The 21,622-nt window shown below is 37.0% G+C and overlaps 1 protein-coding gene across 3 annotated transcripts in view; it reads right to left on the bottom strand.

Moving 5' to 3' along the window:
• The window catches only part of clmn.L (calmin (calponin-like, transmembrane) L homeolog), a 69,388-nt gene that overhangs the window by 27,401 nt on the left and 20,365 nt on the right, over positions 1 to 21,622 (bottom strand). The gene's annotated exons all lie outside the window — the stretch shown is intronic.

Raw genomic sequence — 21,622 nt, forward strand, 5'->3', positions numbered from 1 at the left:
ATACAGAAGCGTCACTAGAGGGGGACTGGCCCTGGTGCGTGACGCACAGCCGGGCCCCGCCCCCCCTCCGAACGGCCGCATTTGTCAGCGGCACGCGGTCTGCCGGGGGCCCTGAGGGGGTGCGGGCCCTGGCCCGCTCGCACCCCCTGCTCCCCCGGTAGTTCTTCCACTGTATATATATATGTCCCTCTTTTGACAGCTCAACCCGCAGTCCTGCTTTGGAACTGGAAAGTCCCAATTTCTCTTCACTGAGCAACCAAAAAAGATACAATGTTTCTAACTTAATTGCTCTTGGCAGAGAGCCCAGAATAGATACTTAATATACATTTGTAACAGTTTTATGCCCCTGGGAAAAGTTAGACTCACAGCTTAAAGGGCAGTTTACCTTCATTAATAAAACTGTAATAAAACATAAAAACTACAGGAAATGTGTTCAAACTTTCATAACCTGGCACATTTTGTAAAATGGGCATGGTAATTAGGGGGTGTGTCCACAAAAGGGGCGTGGTCAAAAAATCTGGCACACTTCGCGTGGCAAATTTTTTCGTCCATCTTTCCATTTTCAGAGTGTTGGAACGTATGCTAAAATAACGGATGATATCACTGAGCAAAGTTTATAAGAATATATTTTACAGGATATTCACGGCTCTTGTTTATTATGTAAATATAGGAAATATTTACAGTTTAGCCATGGCTGCTGTGTGCTGTACCAATATAAATTCATACAGTAGCACAGATAAAATGTTCTTGCTTTACTAACTCTGTAGTCTGTAATGATGGGCAGAAAATGAATATAAAACCTTTGCATTTATGGTAGTTATAATGTAATTTGCGCTTGCATATGCTTTGATCTGCGCTCTGCAGAGATTCAGTAGGAGATGGGGATATTTCCTGCCTCCCTCATCATCTTTCCTACTTCCACATATCCCTTGGCTACTTTAAGAAGCCAGTGATCATAGTCACTGGGAGGTGCCTAACAAACGGAATATTTTTTGTTCATTATAGCTATTGTTTGCATTAATATGAATACTGCATTAATATTAAAATACAGTTTGGGCTACTAACTAAGAAAATAAACAAACGTATCAAAAGAAAAACCCTACTGAAAAAATAAAGTGTGGGTAAGTTTTAGGAAAAATTTAATTGTTTAAAGATAAATTTCAGCAGAAAATCATTAGCAACAGTCATACTCATGTATAAAACTGTGTGTGTGTGTAAAGCATATATAAGTCTATTGGCTGCTGGAGGGCACAGCTACAAGGAAAAATCCAAATACACACTAATTACTGATTTACAATTATTTTAAAGCTCTTATGTTCTGTGACTTACAGATATGTGGAGAATCACAGAAGGCATTGTGAAAAATGGAATCCTAGGTGGAGCTGACTTGTTCCACTGGTATATGTAGTTAGTGCCAGCAGTACAGAGAACAAGAAAAAGCAAGTAACAGAAACTTACTGATTTCACAACCACGTTTACAGTTAAAATTGAAATCTGGTTGAAGTTTCCCTTAATTTAAATGCAGTCATGTTTTTGTGTCTGATACATAGATTTCAAATAACTAGTCAAACCTTGAGTATATTGCTGAGCTACCAACTGTTAGCAGAACAATATTAACTGTAACAAGGTTGACATCTGGTACTTAAATAGTCTCAAAGGCTTGCAAATTAACCTTGGTCAATAGAAGGTGTAACATAATACATCACTTGTTCCTCTTACGACTAAGATACTACTACTCCTCGCTGAAAACTGATTGTACTCCTCATTCTGCGCCTTTTGCAGTAAATTACAGGCTAAAGACAAGGGTGTGGGACTTTCAAAGGAAAGGGATCTCCCCAGGCTACTTATAAAGCCTTTTATGTAACATTGGGGTTCAAAAAAAGGACACCTAAAATGATACAATAAAGAAATATGTTAGAAATAAGAATGAAATATGTAGATTATATTGCAATATGTATATCCCACATGCCTGTGCTGAAGGCTGAGTGGTTTATAAAGACCATGGAATTTCAATGTGATTTCATTTACAGTAAGAATACAGTATTAACCGACATGGCACGTTCAGAAAAAGTAATGAACATTATTTATAATATGAGTCTACATTTGGTAAAATATCAGCCTGTACTGCCATAGTTCCATAAAGGTTGGGGGAACGTTGTACCCTATAAATGAAGGTAGGGGTTTTTGCTGGCAAATAATAGCTATGCTTAATAAAACCAGTAGATGGCGATGTTATTGTTCTAGGAAAACATTTGAGTTCACCTCAGCTGTAGAAAATATGGCAGCTTCCACAAATGTACATGAAAGCATATAAGCAAAAAAAAAGTTGTTTGCAGACACAATTATACAGAGACTGTTTCACGTTTCAGAAACTCAAATTTTATTAACCATTAATGTAAGCTAAGTTATTTTCATGTAGGGGGGTGATTTCCATCTAACTATAATCTGTCCACTGACAAAACGTGTTGCCTTGCATATAGTTTATGGCATCAGTGATTTCGCATTTACACCCCAACTGCTATTTAAACCACTTTGTCATAGGTATGTACTGGGTTTGAAATCCAGCCTGCTTTATAATGAATGGACACTAGAAATCTCAGGTGGCACCAGGACAGGATAAGATTCCATGCCAATTTTATAACCCCCACCTCTGTAAAACCTGTCAGGTATTTACTGATGCAAATGAGTTGGCATATGGGTGAATGGCAGCAATATATGGCAGCAATATATAACAAGAATGATCTTGTTTAACCATTTAACTACCACAAATTGTATAATTTATGAACTGGGCAGTAAATCTTCAGATCTTAAAGGAAAACTATACCCCAAACAATGTAGGTCTCTATAAAAAATATATTGCATAAAACAGCTCAAATATTAAATATTATTAGTATGTGCCATTGGGTAATCCTAAATAGAGCCATGAGCCACTTAACAGGCAAAGTTTTTAGTTTTGCGTTCACACTTTTTCCTGTGACAGCTGCATTATGTCTGGTCAGGTAATCTCTGAGGCAATACAGAGAATATCACAACATGGGGACTCAAGGGAAAATATATACAAAGGCAATATTTACTGATATCTACATTCCAGTTTGGTAAGATTCTTTACAAGGCCACTTAATATGATTTCATATCTAATATGATAACTATCTGTTGTGTAAGCATTCATTTCCAGGGTATAATTTTCCTTTAATTTATACAATTTGTAGCAGTTGCACGAATAGTGGAGGTTGAGAATGACAGACAAAGGCAGGCTAACTGCTAATTAGATTTTTATTGTACATCCACACAACATGTTGACACATATGAGAAGGGACCTTGATGTCAGAAACATGTTGTGTGGATGCACAATAAAAATCTAATTAGCAGTTATTCTGTCCTGCTCTGTGGTTCCCAACCTCTGCTATCTATAAGGATATACTTTATTGGGTGTCAATAGGGAACTACAGCTATGAGACCTTTCACAGAAGCACTAACTAATTTGTGTTACTTCTGTATTTCATTTCCCCTCAATCCCTTAGCTCTACATAACACGCAAAGCAGACATACTGTATAGCCATGTTACCCTAGAATTGCTCCTTTCTCAGTGGCCCTCCGTCAACATTTCAGAATCCTCCTTTATCTTGTGCCTGCCAGTAAATGATACCTGCTGATTGGTTGCTGTAGGCAATTAGACCTTATATTCTTTTTTCAAGGGGGTGGTTTTGCACACTCACACAAATTGTACTTACACATTTTGTTCATTTCAGTGTTTTATAGCACAGTGTGACAACTGCTAACACTAATCAAAATGTGTAATTACATTTTTATTTCTGTGATTATATTGCATTTTTGTCAATTTTATTGCATTTTCATCTTCACATTTCGGTTGATTGCTTAGTTTGCCTGTAAAACAATCCCTGCTTAGCAAGACTACTTGAAATCGAACTGAGACCACTAATCTCACTGTTCATATTGGACATATGCAGAAGAAAACCCCAGCATTACTATTTATTTATGCTTTATTTTGCAACCTAGGACTCGTGGAAGATAAGATTATCTAAAGTGTAAGCTTTGTGGGAATTTTCAGAAATGTCATAAATAAAACCTCTAGCTGCAATTCTTTGCGTTTTTTTGAGTAAACCTATTTAGCCATTTTGAATTAATCAGAATGTGTACTTTCTAAAAATATATGATTTCTGTGGTCAACTTGCTGTTAGTGGCCTGTTTGGACTTGCAATATAAAATATGCTTATTTTTAGCATGGTGCTATGAAAATTCAGTATTGCTCTTCTTTGGGGGTTATGTAATAAAAGGCACTAATTTTGCCCAAGAGCAGTAACCCATAGCAACCAATCAGAATGTAGAATTTGCTGGTCATCTGTTTAATAGCAAATATCCTTTGGGTTGCTATGGGTTACTTGCATATTATTATTAACATGTATTTATATAGGGTTTGCGTTTTCATTTATACATGGCAAGAAGGGTTTGCTATAACGCTCTCGAAACATGAGGAATTTCCACATCATTTCTACTTTTACTTTAATCAATCCTTATTTGGATTAAAGGTATGAAGATCCAAATTACGGAAATATCCGTTACCCAGAAAACCCAAAGTCTCGAGGTTCCTGGATAACAGGTCACACCTGTAGTTCCTGATATGTGAAAATCATAAATCAAACAATGTAACATGAGCCAGTGAAAACCTCATTGATAAACATAAGAAAGTATTATGATTATGACTAGTCATAAAAGGAGAATGACAACATAAAAGTTTTCCCCAGAAAAAGCCTCTTAAAGGACCAGTAACATAATTTAAAATTCGTTAGTATAGAACGAAAAAAAAACACAAAGGCATATTAAAATTTTAAGTCTTTATTGAGAAATAACTTACCGAAACTCTGCTTGCGTGCCTCTTCAGAAAAGTCGATCTAGCGATCCATCCTGCGGCGCTCGATTTCTCCTCTCTGCTTTCCTTATAAGAGATAGCCAGAGAGGAGAAATCGAGCGTCGCATGATGGATTGTCACCTTATATGAAGAGTATCGCAAGCGCAGTTCAGTAAGTTATTTCTTAATAAAGACTTAGCGATTTAAAAGTTTAATATGTCTTTGTTTTTTTTTCGTTCTATACTAACAATTTTTAAAAAAAAAAAAAAAATTGAAGTTACTGATCCTTTAAGTCAGAGTACAACAGTTTCAAAATTCTGATGGCAATCAAGTGTATTAGTCATTGGCAGTGAAAGCGTTAAATCAGCATCTGTGGATCTTAAGCTCATTCCCCAATACTGTGTTTACTTTTTAGGCAGGGACACACAGTATTCAGCCATATAAAGGGAAATGTAAAGCCAGTAAAGTGCGCTCTAGGTTTCTGGAATGTGGAGCTTGCCAGCCTATATTACAAATAAATAAACTTGCAAATCACGCAGGTTAAAAAAGCTTTAACCTAAGTTCCCATTAAACTGCGCCAGATCCTTTCTCATGAGCGGGAAGCGGGGTGTATTCTGTTAGATAAGCTGGCAATCTGGCAAACCATAGTAAGGACAACAACACAGTGAGATGTTGACACAAGGCAATTCTAACAATGGAAGTATTCATTACATCGTACAGGGACACTGACAGTGTTTATTAACTGCCCAAACTGCCTGGTTCCAACAGCAAAAGCCAGTGACCTTGTCCACGTTTTTATAACAACATTTACTCTCTGAAGTATTATTTTGTAAGATTATATACATTTGTTTTTATCCTTATCAACCCTTTCATAATAGGGTTATTCTATGCAGTGTTTTGGTGGCATATGTCACATGGGACACTTGCTGCGGTCAATTTAACAACCCCCTGAAATCAATGGGATGAGCTACGAGTTGTCCTGCAGAGCAATCACTGTCTCACAGTATTAAATGATGCCTTTAGTTCAATTGTCTTACAGATCACCTTCAATGTACATGGGAGTTTCTCTGAAAGTCACAACTTGTTCTTTTAAAGGACAAGAAAGGTTTCATACACTGCACAGCTGTCAACTCCCCTGTATTTGTCAACAGTTACCTGGTTTAGGCCCCCTCCATCACTCTCTCTCGCCATTATAGCTAATTCACCAGGTTTTTACAGGTTCTCTGACAAATTCCATGCACACATGCTCAGTAGGCATTCAGTGACGACAACTTGAGCATGTGCACACAAATTCTCCAAAGAACCTGTAAAACCCAGGGGAATTAGGTATGATGGGAGATCAGGGTGAAGGGGCCAAAACTGAGTAACTGCTAACAAAATTGGTGGTGTAGAAGTGTAGGCAATGCTGGAAACATTGAGCAGCTCCTGCATAGTGATGCCATTTCTGCCAATGGCCATGCAACACATGCATGCATGATTTTCCCCAGTGTGGTGGGAAAACACTCCCTGCCGGGTCACCTTCCAAACATTTTTTTAGTTCAGTTGTTTTCAGATTGTTCACTATAAGCAAATACTTTTTTCAATTGCTTTCCATCTTTTATTTTTTACGGGTTTCCCAAAATTGAAGTTTAAAGGGATACTGTCATGGGAAAAACATTTTTTTTCTCAAAATGAATCAATTAATAGTGCTGCTCCAGCAGAATTCTGCACTGAAATCCATTTCTCAAAAGAGCAAACAGGTGTTTTTATATTCAATTTTGAAATCTGACATGGGGCTAGACATATTGTCAATTTCCCAGCTGCCCCAAGTCATGTGACTTGTACTCTGATAAACTTCAATCACTCTTTACTGCTGTACTGCAAGTTAGAGTGATATCATCCCCCTCCCTTTTTCCCCCCAGCAGCCAAACCAAAGAACAATGGGAAGGTAACCAGATAACAGCTCCTTAACACAAGATAACAGCTGGGAAATTGACAATATGTCTAGCCCCAGGTCAGATTTCAAAATTGAATATAACAAAATCTGTTTGCTCTTTTGAAAAATGGATTTCAGTGCAGAATTCAACTGGAGCAGCACTATTAACTGATGTGTTTTGAAAAAAAAACACGTTTTCCCATTACAGTATCCCTTTAATGTCTTCATAAGTATGCCCCCAAATGCTGACAGTAGATTTGGTGTTTTTAATGTGTATGCAAGTGTTACATTTGTGCCATACTGATTGCTTTGAAGCAAAACTTGTTCCCACATCACAGCTGAGATATTCTCATGCTCTTTGGCAAACTCCAGATGTGCTTTCTCATAGTTTATTTTAAGTGATAATGTATTTTGTGAAACTATGCAATACAGTGTAGTATTATGCCAAGCTTGTCACATGGCTGACCCTCTACCTAAAGTGGTATGGGGGTGGTGGCATCATGCTGCGGGGCTGCTTTTCATTAGTTGAGATAGGATATCTTGTTAAAGGAACAGTAACTCCAAAAAATTAAATTGTTTTAAAGGAATGACAATACAGGGTATAATGTATGTTACATAAGATGCTGTGTAGCCATGGGGGCAGCAATTCAAGCACACAATACGTGGTATTGTGAAATTCTGAAGAATATCATTGTATACTTTAGAGATTATCTGTTATCAGTTACATAACCTGTGCTTTTTCTCCTTTTTTCAACATTGAATGGCTGCCCCCATGGCCACATAGCTGCTTGTTTTATAAACTGTAGTAGAATTTCTGAAGCAAACACACCAATTGTACCAGTACAGTGCAATTAGTACATTATATATCTACATCACTTTAATACACATTCGTTTTTTGGGATTACTATTCCTTTAAAACAGACTTTGCAAGAAGACAGCAGCAATAATCAGATGTCTTTTTGCAAAGTCTGTAAAGTTGGGTTGTATCCCTGTGAACAGCTGAGCACCAGATAATTATTGGAATTCTTTCAAATGGATGTGCAAAATACAGGGACATAATGGAAGAAAACTTGTTTAAGTCTGCTATGATTTGTTTTTCTTTACATTTTTTTTAACATAAAATGGGGTCAAATGTCAAAGAATTCGAGTTTCAGTAGTTTGAGAATATCACAGAGAAGGAAATGTCAGTGTAAAGTATGTTATTCGGGACAATTCGAGAATTGGCCATGGGTCTTAGCACATTTAACATCCAGCTAAAGGATAGCGAGAGCAAGATTTGGAAATATAAGGAATTACTTAAAGTGGTCACTGTTGTCTTTGTATGTAGGGGTGAAGCAGTATAAACATGGACCCTAAGTAGAACAACGCTGCTTTAATTTTACTACTGGTAAGCATTTACTGGAAAATAAACTGAGACACATTCCTACCTAAAGTTTAAAAATTGCACATTTTCTCTTTAATGCAGAAACAGGTTCTCTAAAAAGCTTAAGTACCCTCCTTGTTTGTTTAACAAAGGATTTTCTGCAGAGGCCTCCTTCTTTTCAACATACAGTACATTAAATCAGCTACAGCCATTGAAGCTCCTTCATTCTAACCTCACAATAAACCAGCTGTGCATGATGGCATCCCAATACCTTTCTGCACCAGCAGCAACCCCTTTGTTCATTGTTGTAACTGTTAGCCTCCTAATTGTGAACCACTGTTACAGAGTTGATGGAACAAGTACTGAACAAAACCCTATTGTCTCCTCCTAATGACACTGGTGGCAACCAAGAACAACATCACTATAGAGCTCCTTAATGAGTTTTCAGAGACAAAAAGCATACTTATTTACAGGCGACTGCTCATCTGATGTGTGGAGAATATGTTTTTTTTATCGACGTGTTTACTTGGCAGTAGCATTGTTTGGCTCTGTTTTTTTTTTTTTGCAGATTATTTGTTTAAACTAATCATACACGCACAAACACAAACATAGCCACCAATGTAATATGATCATATGTGACATTATAGCTAATGCAGGCAAATTGCACTTATATACACATATGTATGCATATATGTTTTAGGTGACTCATCTTATAAAGCAGACTTGTTTTGGTTCAAGTCTTTATTAAGGGGCCCCCTTAGCTCAAAACAATATATGAAATATGAATTTTTTAGCTATAGTTTTAAAAATATGTAGAATGGCCAATAAGTAGTCACATCCAATGGCCCTTTATTTGACATTCATGCTACATTTTAGAAGAGCAAAAGACATTGTCCCCAAATGTCTCTCTAACTTGCCTCAATGCTGAGACCCCCTGCCCCCTGCTAATTCTGCTTCATAGTGTGTTTAAAAATCTTCACCTCTTTATTTTCAGTACATCATATCCAGCTATTCTGTCCTCATTAGGAACTTTTTCAATGATAATAAAATGCCATTTCAACAAACTTTAAATAACCGTTTTCATTTAAATAAACAAATCAGTGCTTAGTATCCAAATCAATCAATTAAGTAATTTTTAAATCTGTGACCATCTTTCTCAGTGTAAAATATATTAAAATTTCAATCCAGTTAATATTATATAATCATCATTAATATCATAAATTAGTGTATGAAATACATAAACCTGTAATATAAATGAGTGCATAAATTATGTGAACTAGTATATATATATATATATATATATATATATATATATATATACACATATATATATATATATATATATATATATATATATATATATATAGTATATATATATATACTGTATCCATAAATCTCAGCAGAACAGTTTATCAGCTGGGTTCATTTAAATGTATTGCATCAATATGTTGGATTTCAGATGTTTCACTTTAGGGCAAGCATTAGGTAAGCAAATGGGGTAAAAGGTTCTCTATAGTCAACAGAGCACCCAGAATGAAGGAGATGGAAAGCTTTGTAAGTATATCTATAAATGCAATGTTACTGCAATGTCTTATTTGAGTAAATCTCTGATTGTGTAGGTCAACACAATACAAAGATTTCAACAGCAAACACATTTACAATCTGTAAAACAAAAATGAAACAATGTTGTTAACTTTGTATGGTACTGGAAAGTCATTTTAGAGAGTGATATCCTTTTGGTGGATACAGAGATGAAGCATGTTTATATTATAAAGAGGTATTTATATACTATAATGTGGTTATGACCATTATCAGTCTGTAAAACCTGCAAACAACTATAATCCAACCACAACCTGCTCATTAACTAGGCAAAATGCACCAGTTTCCCATTGCAAAGAATCAATAATTATATTTTAAAACAAGGTTTCTCTGGGAGACTTCACTGTCACAATTTAGATATTATGTTGAAAACTAAGTTTAGTAGCAAATGAACAGACACTCATCCCAACACTGCAGAAGTGTAAGGAGTGTGTTGGATGAAAGTACCATATTTAAAGAATAGCATCAATGCCATCCAAGCCCATGTGCACTTGTTCTTGCATTGCTATATGAGCCCTTATAGGTTGGCTACATATTAGATTTGGAAATCTTTGTAGAAGTTTTTTCATTCATTTTCAGGAGAATGGTTTTAGTGCTTTTATTACTTATACAAGCAACATTAAATTTCAGTATACTCAGTTCACTCATTAGAAAAATAAATTAAGACAATCCTTTTCCAGGCTTCATGTATTTTCAGCCACTGCATTTGTAATCTTCCCCAGTCAGTCTGAAACTTCCTAATCCTAATGTGTCTGCTTCAGCAGTTGTGGATTTGCAAAGCATGCCATAATGACCCTCATCTGTCTGTATCTGTTGTGGTTCAGAATGATATATCTAAAATCCAATATTTCTGTAAACTCCTCTCCATCTATCTCAGCTTTAGTCTCCTTCTCACAACCCTGTCTTAGTTTTACAGTTGTATCTCTTCCCTCTAAAGACTAAATCCTAATTCTCAGTGGCATTTAAGTGAGAGATGCAGATGAATGTCATCTCAAAGATTTGTGCCAGGCAATTCAGGTATTCATAATATTTTATATTGTTAGTAAATTTGCACAACTGCATGCAAGATGTCCTCCAGGCAAAGTGTGAGTGTTTCAGTTGGGCCATGGGTGTATATTGTATACATTAAAGTGAAAAAGAAACCTAATAATTTATTATTATCATCCTATTATTCATATAGTGCCAGCATAATCTTCAGTGTTGTACAGAGATTGTACAGTTATGGAACCTGTTATCCAGAATGCTTGGGACCTGGGGTTTTCCAGATAAGGAATCTTTCTGTAATTTGGATCTCCATAACTTAAGTCTCCTAAAAAATAATTTAAGCATTAATTAAGCCCAAAAGGATTGCTTTGCCTTCAATAATGATAAATTATATCTTAGTTCGAATCAAGTACGAAGTACTGTTTGTTTTATTACCATTCTAAGGTCCCTATTATGTTTACACACACTATGGTCTATTTCAGTGATCCCCAACCAGTAGCTCGTGAGCAACATGTTGCTCTCCAACCTCTTGGATGTTGCTCTCTGGGACCTCGAAGCAGGGGCTTATTTTTGAATTCCAGGCTTGGAAGAGAGTTTTAATTGCATAAAAATTAAGTATAGTGTCAAGTAGAGCCTCTTGTATGCTGCCAGTCCACATAGGGGCTACCAAATAGCCAATCACAGCCCTTATTTGTTACCCCAAGGGACTTTTTCATGCTTGTGTTGCTCACCAAATCTATTTATGATAGAATGTGGCTCACGTGTAAAAAAGGTTGGGGACCCCTGGTCTATTTTATCAGAAGTCAGTTAGCCTGCCTGCATCTTTTAAGAATGTGGGAGGAAACCTAGTCAAGCATAGGAAGCACATACAAACTCCTTGCAGATAGTGCCCGGAATCCTGTTCAGTGGCAGGGCCCTAACGTGGCACCACAGCCGCTGAATAGTTCAGTTAAGACACAATAATTGCTGGACTGTGAGGGAGGCAGTTCAAGAGACATGTCCATAGAAAGCTTCTACTGGCATCCTTGTAGGCTCACCAATCAATCAAGACCATAATGAGCAAGATACAGTACATTGCCTTAATTGTACAGATGTCATGTCACAGAAATAAAGAGTGATCAAATGCTGGCTTCCTTTAGCTTTTAATCACCAAGTAAATGTTGCCTTATGTGCACAATATTGTGATTTGTCTTTAATTGCCATAAGTACACTTATTGGCAATTGTTTGAAGGAAGGCTTTCATTTACTTAAAATAAAGCTTTAGGGTAGAGGTGCAATGGCTAAATCTGCATTACTTATTTGTTTAGCTACAATAAACTACTTTAATCTGAGTAGGTGTAAATGATCGTGGCATTTCCCAACAAAATAACAACGGCAACAACTCACTGCCAAAGAATGTCAGTCACCCATACATGTAGCATGCAGATTGGTATTTATGTATAAACAGCACACACGGAAGAACTAGATAATTTACATTTTTTTTCCTCCCTCACAGAGAATGACATTTAATCATTGCTCTGAAGTGAAACAGAATGGAACCTCCCATGAATACTATGAGTATTTAGATACATGGGTATTATTTTGTAGCACAAGTATATGTTTGAAATGTTTGAAACCTGGGTTTTTCTGGATAAGGGGCCTTTCTGTAATTTAAATCTGCATACCTTAATTCTGCTAAAACTCTTGTATACATTAAATAAAATACATAAAATAGTATTGATTTGCCATCAATAACGATTGATTATATCTTAGCTGGGATCAAGTAGAAAGTACTGTTTTATTAATACAGAGAAAAAGGAAATCGTTTTTGAAAATTATAATTATTTGCTTAAATTGGCTATGTGGTAGATGTCCTTTCTGTAATTCTAAACTTTCTGGATAAGGGATTCCATACCCATATAAACAACAACAACACATTTACAAACCATTTAAAGTTAAAAAAAGAATGTGTGAAACCCCACTTATAGGAAATATGCTCCATTTTTATTTTGTAAGCATCCTATCCCTTCAAGTATTTTACTGGGATTGTAAGAGACATGGGGGCAAATTTACTAAAGGGCGACGTGACTAACGCTGGCGAAAATTTCCAGTCTGATGTCATTTCGGAATTTCACAGATTTACTAATGGTCGCTGGCGTAATTTCGCTAGTGAAGGAGATAGACTATAGCAGTTCTACGCTCCCTAACGCCAGGTGAATTTGCGCTCTGGTGAATGGACGTAACTACACAAATTCACAAAGATGCGGATTTTACTGAACGTTAGCTCTTGCGGAAGACTTGCCTTCACCACCTCAGACCAGGCGCAGTGCAATAGAGTAGATAGGACTTCCTAAAAAATAGTTGAACATTTTTCTAAGTCCAAAAAAACGCTACCGTCTTTTCCTTTTTCAGGGTGATAGGCTGCAAAAGAGGGTACATATTTTTGGGGTAACTGGCTTCCCCCCTACATTTCCTAACATATGGAACATAAACTATACACTGGGCTCATGTGTAGGGCAATATAACAACTCTATTTTCTTTTATTAAGGTTTCCCGGGCTTGTGTAGTGTAATGTATTTGCTGCAACATATACATCCATTGAAATTTAACTTCCCGCCATATGCAAATTAGGCAACACTAGCGCAACTTCACTTGGTGCAGTAACGCTAGCGCAATTTCGCCAGTGTTCAGCACCCTGGACGCAACTTCAGATTTTAATGAATTAGTGTTGTCCTGGCGAATCTACGCCCGGTGAAGTGTTGTGCTGTGAGCGAAGCCGTCGCTGGCGAATTTTCGGAGGTTAGTAAATTTGCCCCATGGCCTCAGATTCTGAGTTTCTACAAACATATGCAAATTTAGAAGACATTAGCATTCTATGTGAACTTCTAGGCACTAGTTCCTTTACACTGAGCTGTTAAAATCTTCCGAGGGAATGAAGGAGGAGCACACATTTGTACAATAAAAAAAAAACAACTCTCTTGTGATAATACACCATTCTCCAAGACATAGATGTAATATGCTTATTGTTAGTGACACAAGAGACCCTTTGCTTATTAAAGGGAAACTGTAGGTATACTACCTGACAAAGAGTAATACAGCCTTAGCAATCAAAAGACCAGATCTCAGTCTTTCCATTATAAGGCTAATGCCAAACACAGAAGAAATAATGCAGATGAGACACATAGCTATCCTACAAATGCTCCCAATGAATTAAAATAGAGAGAGACTTCATGTGTTACCAGTGATAAGAAAGAGTTCCTTACACATACTGTAGCCTAAGATTTGAAAATGAATTAACAATGTTACAATGAAGGACAAAGCGACATGTATCTAGTTTTTGTTGTTTCTCGTATGCTGTATTCTGTTGTAACAAAAAAACTGTAGTATAATCTCTAAAAGTAATTTGTGCCTGTCTTCTGTTTTGCTATTGTTGTACAGCATATCTAAGTAGGGGTGTCTTATGAGCACCTGGGCATTTTCCATTGCAGTGTTTTTCATCTTCTTTTTAAATATGCAGAAAGGAAAAATATGTGATTATTAATAGACTTGGCTTTTCTTAATGTCCTTCTTATCTCTCTCTCTCTCTCTCTCTCTCTCTCTCTCTCTCTCTATATATATTACAAGAATCAGAAATAACATATCCTTATAAGATATTAGAAACTACGTTGAAGTTACTGATCTGTATTAAAACATGCCATGAGTTTGTACTACTCACACACCCACTTGCAGGGGTGCTAATTTAGTGACAATGGACAAAGATTGCAGATGATTTGTCTGAACTGAAACATGTATCTGTCCATGTACCATATTTGTGCCAATCCTAATAAATCTGCATTTAAGTATATATCAAGCTTTTAAGGGGGTTATTTATTAAAGGTCGAATTTTAGAGTTTTTTTATACCTCGAATGAACTCACCATTTGAATAGCTTCTAATTTAAAATAAAACCGGAATGGGAAAAACTCAAATCAATAAATTTGATAAATTCAAGATTTTTTTTTTAACACGAAACTGTGAATTTTAACCAAAAAAAATTAACTAGAAGGAAAAAACAACTCAAAACGTAATAAATCTTCCCCTAACTGTTCTGGAAGGCTAACCAATGGTTTTTGTTTCTTCTAGAATCCTACACATACAGGATTAATTAATAAAGGTATTTAGGCTGTAAGTACACGGAAAGTTGTTTAATTTTAGATGCAAAGAGACTTGCATAGCACCATGTGATATGTAGCAAGTAGGTAGTTGTTGGATTCACTATAACCATATGGTATATCAAATATCTAATGTTAATCCAGAGCAGAGAATTATTCTTAATTTTAACTTCATGTGGGTAAAGAAACCTTTGTCCGAATGTTCATTTCCCTGATTGCAGTACATACCAGCTTACCAATATGTGAGTAATTTGCTGCTGTGAATAATATTTTCAACAGCATAACAAAGGCCATCAGTGCATAAAGTAAAATTACATAATGCTCTGGAACTATGTGGTTAAACAGGTTTGTGTATTTATAAATATTATATTTAAAGCAATGAGCAGAAGGGAATCAAACTCTTTAGCAATATATCACTGCTGGAAGTGATTTTATATCCTTACACTTTACAGTTCACATATCAATATGCAGCTTTTGTAGAATGAAACAAACAGAATATACAACAAAATAAAAATATATATATAATAATACTCTGTAACATTAATAATAATACTGAAATATTTGTTCGAATAAAAAGAACAGCCATTTCAAATGGTAACTAATTAGCGAGCTTAGCTCTGTGATTGCCAAACCTCTTTACTTAATTTTTCAGGATTCATTGAGATCTGGCATAGTGCCGAGAGACTGGCGAATTGCTAATGTGGTGCCCTTATTCAAAAAAGGATCCCGTTCTCAGCCTCAAAACTATAGGCCAATTAGTCTGACGTCAGTGGTAGGAAAGCTTTTCGAAGGGTTAATAAAGGATAAGATACTGGACTTCATAGCAAATCATAATACTATGAGTTTGTGTCAGCATGGTTTTATGCGTAATAGATCTTGCCAGACTAACTTAATTTCTTTTTATGAGAATGTAAGTAGAGACCTCGATTCTGGGATGGCAGTGGATGTGATTTACTTAGACTTTGCTAAAGCATTTGACACAGTGCCACACAAAAGGTTACTGGTTAAATTAAGGAATGTTGGCCTGGAACATAGTATTTGTACCTGGATAGAGAACTGGCTAAAAGATAGACTACAAAGAGTGGTAGTAAATGGAACATTTTCTAATTGGACCAGTGTTGTTAGTGGAGTACCACAGGGCTCTGTACTAGGTCCCTTGCTTTTCAACTTGTTTATTAATGACCTGGAGGTGGGCATTGAAAGTACTGTTTCTATTTTTGCAGATGATACTAAATTGTGCAGAACTATAGGTTCCATGCAGGATGCTGCCACTTTGCAGAGTGATTTGTCTAAACTGGAAAACTGGGCAGCAAACTGGAAAATGAGGTTCAATGTTGATAAATGCAAGGTTATGCACTTTGGCAAAAATAATATAAATGCAAGTTATACACTTAATGGCAGTGTGTTGGGAGTTTCCTTAAATGAGAAGGATCTAGGGGTCTTTGTAGATAACACGTTGTCTAATTCTGGGCAGTGTCATTCTGTGGCTACTAAAGCAAATAAAGTTCTGTCTTGCATAAAAAAGGGCATTAACTCAAGGTATGAAAACATAATTATGCCTCTTTATAGGTCCCTGGTAAGGCCTCATCTGGAATATACAGTTCAGTTTTGGACTCCAGTCCTTAAGAGGGATATAAATGAGCTGGAGAGAGTGCAGAGACGTGCAACTAAATTGGTTAGAGGGACGGAAGACTTCAATTATGAGGGTAGACTGTCAAGGTTGGGGTTGTTTTCTCTGAAAAAAAGGCGCTTGCGAGAGGACATGATTACACTTTACAAGTACATTAGAGGACATTATAGACAAATGGCAGGGGACCTTTTTACCCATAAAGAAGATCACCGTACCAGAGGCCACCCCTTTAGAAGAAAAGAACTTTCATTTGAAGCAACGTAGGGGGTTCTTCACAGTCAGGACAGTGAGGTTGTGGAATGCACTGCTGGGTGATGTTGTGATGGCTGATTCAGTTAATGCCTTTAAGAATGGCTTGGATGATTTTTTGGACAGACATAATATCAAAGGCTATTCTGATACTAAGCTCTATAGTTAGTATAGGTATGGGTATATAGAATTTAATTAAAAGTAGGGATGGGTGTATGTATGGATGCTGGGTTTTCATTTGGAGGGGTTGAACTTGATGGACTTTGTCTTTTTTCAACCCAATTTAACTATGTAACTATGTAACTACTACTAGGAAAAGTAATACTGTTAGTGAGATCAACTTCGCTCTTCATTCCTTGATTGTGCTATCTTACAGTGTGGTTACTGTAAAACACAGCTGAATATTACTCTATCCCCTCCTTTTTAGCTTTCTGGACTGTCATAATTTCCTCTATGCTCCTATCTCACCACCAGCTGACTTTATTGTTATGGCCCTACTGAGTGATCAAACAGATACCAAAGCAAATGAAGATTGTTCTAAGTAGCCATACACGGGCTGCCCATCTGTGTAACATTGCACTCTGCTCATTTATTGCCTAACTGGCAACTTGCTGGCCCCTAGGAACATCTTAACAAGTAAATCCTAGATATATGGCCTAAAGCTGGCCATAGACGTAAAGATACAGTCATACGAATCCTCAAATTTTCGGATCATGTGTGGAGCGTCCCGACATTTTTCGTGCCATGGTGATCGGTCATTTAGTCGATTGGACAGGTTAAAATATTTATATCAACTACCAATAAGATCTTTGCATGTGTTGCCTATCTGACAATATCTATGGGGGGCTGTCACTACTATTTGTCGGACATAACTTTTGTATAATTGATGTCTGTGATTTTAATGGCCAGAACATCGTCTGATTTGTTCTTTTTACTTCTTCATTTAATCTGAATGGTTAATGGTAGGTTGGGAGATTGCAACATCCAATAATTTGCCGGACATAAGGATTTATCTGTATGTCTATGGCCAGCAGAAGAGAAACATGCCTAGGGCACAGTAGTGGGGGGTGCCAGGCACGTACCTCTTCCATCACTTACCCCTCCTCTCACTGCCGACACTTCTTGTAGCACCCCTGCTCTTGCCACGTTCTTGTGCACTCGAGCGGTCACACGTGCATGTGGTGGGTGCAAGGTGGTCAGTCGAGTTGCCTAGGGTGCCCAGCCGGCTTGGTCCATCCCTGACAAAACCACACCAGATAAACTGATTTAGGTACTCCAGGTCTAAAGCTGGCTGATACTAGCAGGGGCTTAATCAAACTTGTTAGCTTATTGATCTGGCCTACTTAACTAACATTTGATCAGGAAATAAGGAAAATCTCGAGGGAGGATCAAAGTAGATTGTGGATGAAGTTCTGGATGACTATAAGTCATGTTAGGCAGTTGTTTATTTAGGAGTGTACAGCATTCTACCTTGCTTATTGGAACAAGTACCATGGCAAAAACTTTCTTGGGGATTTTATTTGCTTCTAACTGTACCAGAATATGCAGGAATGGCATTTAATGTAATCTAAATGTTTAGTTCCATGCTGACATTGCCTAACTGCTTAATTAGGAACCTTTGACCCTTCAGGTTTAGCTGAAATCCTGTCTTGAAGGAATACTAGGCAAAATCTTTTTTAGGCTATCTTTGCTGGGTGCATCATCCAGCATCCCCCCCAACTAACTCCACTCCAGCCCCTTCCACATTAATGCCCCCGAAACCCCCGAATTGCCAAATCCGCCCCTATAACCCCAAATTGCCAAATCCAGCATTGTTCAATATGTAAGGAAGGTATACTCTCTGAAAGTATATAAATATCATATCACTATACTGTCCACACTCTTAGGGGCCCATTCACTAAGTTCGAGTGATGGAATAGAGGAAAAATAGTTCGAATTCCGAATGTTTTTTTTGGCTACTTCGACCATCGAATTGGCTACTTCGACCTTCGACTACGACCTTCGAATCGAACGATTCTAACTAAAAATCGTTCGACTATTCGATAGTCGAAGTACTGTCTCTTTAAAAATTTCTTCGACCCCCTAGTTCACCACCTAAAACCTACCGAGGCCAATGTTAGCCTATGGGGAAGGTCCCCATAGGCTTGCTAACAATTTTCTGATCGAAGGATACTCCTTCGATCGATGGATTAAAATCCCTAGAATCATTTGATTTGAAGGATTTAATAGTTTGATCGAACGATTATTCCTTCGATCGTTCGATCAAACGAATTGCGCAAAATCCTTCGACTTCGATATTCGAAGTCGAAGGATTTTAATTCGGCAGTTGAATATCGAGGGTTAATTAACCCTCGATATTCGACCCTTGATACATCTGCCCCTTAGTCATTTAGCTTCAGACTGAAACCTGTCCATTAACAAGTACGTAGGGAACTGTAATTTTGAGGAATGTAATTAAACATGATGGATCTTGTCAAACTGACCTTTTAAAAGGGTGTTTTTTTCTCAGCATTAAGATCACAGACTTTATAGTTTTGGATGCCTTAGGTTGCCATATATCACATAGTACAATTACTGGGAATTCACAAAAGTGGTGGAGCTGAAGAGCATCTGGGATATCATTCCAAGAATTCTCACCCAAATTACATATTCTGATATATGTTTCTGGAGGGGAACTCGACTCAGGAAAAATAATACTTGTATATTCTACCATGAAGAAGGTGTTGAGAATATGGATAAGAATTGGCCAATCCATAATAGTGCTAATTGTCTAATGCCTTACATTTATCATTTGGCTGCACATTCTGTTTGCTTTGGGAGAGTGCCTTTACATAGTTCAGCAGCAGCTGGAGACAGAAGCTCATCTTGGTAAATCCCATGGCTTTGGATTGAACACATGGCCACCTGGCACCCTAGGATTTGTCAAGTTCTGATTATGATTTTCACATTAAAGAAATACTGATATCATAAATATTATCTATCATAGCATTGTCTTTGAATGCTATTTATAATTTTGCCAAAAAAGTATTTGCCTGATGCTTTTACATTACCTTTCTTACTACCCTGTTCCGCTATGAGGGGCTGCCATATTTGTGCAGCAGGAGTCCTTTAGCATTAGAAACTCTAACTGACAGGTTAAGAAGGGACAGTTAGGTTGGCAAAACAGTCAGGTTTAGGAGCTTCACTGATGCCATAAAACACGACTTTGTTTAGACTTTACTAAAGGGGAGCAAATTAGCATTTTCTCTATTGTTGAACTGTCATTTCTCCAATAATGCCCACGCCACAGAATGGACACCCCCTAGGCTAAAAGATGAGGAGAGATAAGGCCTCCAAAAACGAGAGGGAGAAGCTAGCTAGATTTTATAATTGCAATACTCAACCAGTTGTTTTATTTTTAGAGCAGACATATTTAACCACGATAAGGGATTATATCTACAAGCTGTCCACACCCAGATACCCACACCCACACAAGTTTCATTCTGGTTTCCACAGTGATCTCAAGCCAGCCCAGCAATTCAACTAGTGCCAGTGTATGTGTTTGACAGGCCACCACAGTGGGTGCAAAGAATCAGCAGTAAGAGACACTTTATTTACTGTATATTGCTTTTAGACTGGCTAACATAGTTATAGACTGAGATCAGCTTAGACAAGCAAGCTGACAGCTGAAAATGAGACAGATGCTCACACTAAAGGACTTGTCCATACTAATATTTGGTATAGATCAGAAAACTTGCGTGATTCTATGATAAGAAGAACAAATTCTAGCAAAGTGATAGGCAGCTAATCTCAAAAACCCATTATTCGCCTATAATTAAAGGAATTGTTCAGTGTAAAATTAAAACGTGGGTAAATAGATAGGCTGTGTAATATAAAAAATGTTTCTAATATAGCAAGTTAGTCAAAAATGTAATGTATAAAGGCTGGAGTGACTGGATGTCTAATATAATAGCCATAACAATACTCTCTTGGTTTCCACTGATTGGTTACCAGGCAGTAATCAATCAGTGACTTGAGGGAGAGTCACATGGGTCATAACTGTTGCTTTTGAATCTGAGCTGAATGCTAAGGATCAATTGCAAACTCACTAAACAGTTATGTCCCATGTAGCCCCCCTTCAAGTCGCTGACTAACTCAGAGTTATAGAGCTGAAAAGCAGGAAGTAGTGTTCTGGTTATTATGTTAGACATCCAGTCACTCCAGCCTTTATACATTACATTTTGGCTAACTAACTATATTAGAAACATTTTTTATTTTGTACAGCCTATCTATTTACCTCGTTTTAATTTTTATACTGAACTGTTCCTTTAAGAAATAAGGCGTATCAATGATTTAATGTGCAAGATTGTGGCAAACTTTTGTAATAACACAATGAATAGTATTATTTATACAAAGACATTGAGTTATCAAGCTATTACTTTTTACCCTATAAAGGAAATGCTAAACCTACAAAATAATAGCATACACAGCATCTGAATAAGTGTTCAAAGCACTGCATTCACAACAGCAATACACAAGTGTAAGCTGTAGAGCTAATATTTGCATAGGTTTCTGAAGGTGGTTGTTGCATCTTGCTTTATTTATGTATCTTTGATCATTATCATTATTACTGCAACTAGCTATATCTCAACTACAACTCTCTGACAGCCTGCTGCTGCTGTCCCCCCCCCTATATAAATCCCACCAGAACATATTAAAACAACACTTATGCATCAATCTCCCACTGTGCTCAGCTTCAGAACACAACAGAAATAATTGCACTATTACACATCAACACAGGAAAATATTTCCTGGGATCTGATGGTATGTGTTTGTCACATTAGGAAATTCAGAAATACCATTTACAAATAATCTTTGGGTCCACAGCAAATTGACTTTTTTTTATT

The sequence above is a fragment of the Xenopus laevis genome, chromosome 8L, assembly GCF_017654675.1.
Source record: "Xenopus laevis strain J_2021 chromosome 8L, Xenopus_laevis_v10.1, whole genome shotgun sequence".
NCBI lineage: Eukaryota > Metazoa > Chordata > Amphibia > Anura > Pipidae > Xenopus > Xenopus laevis.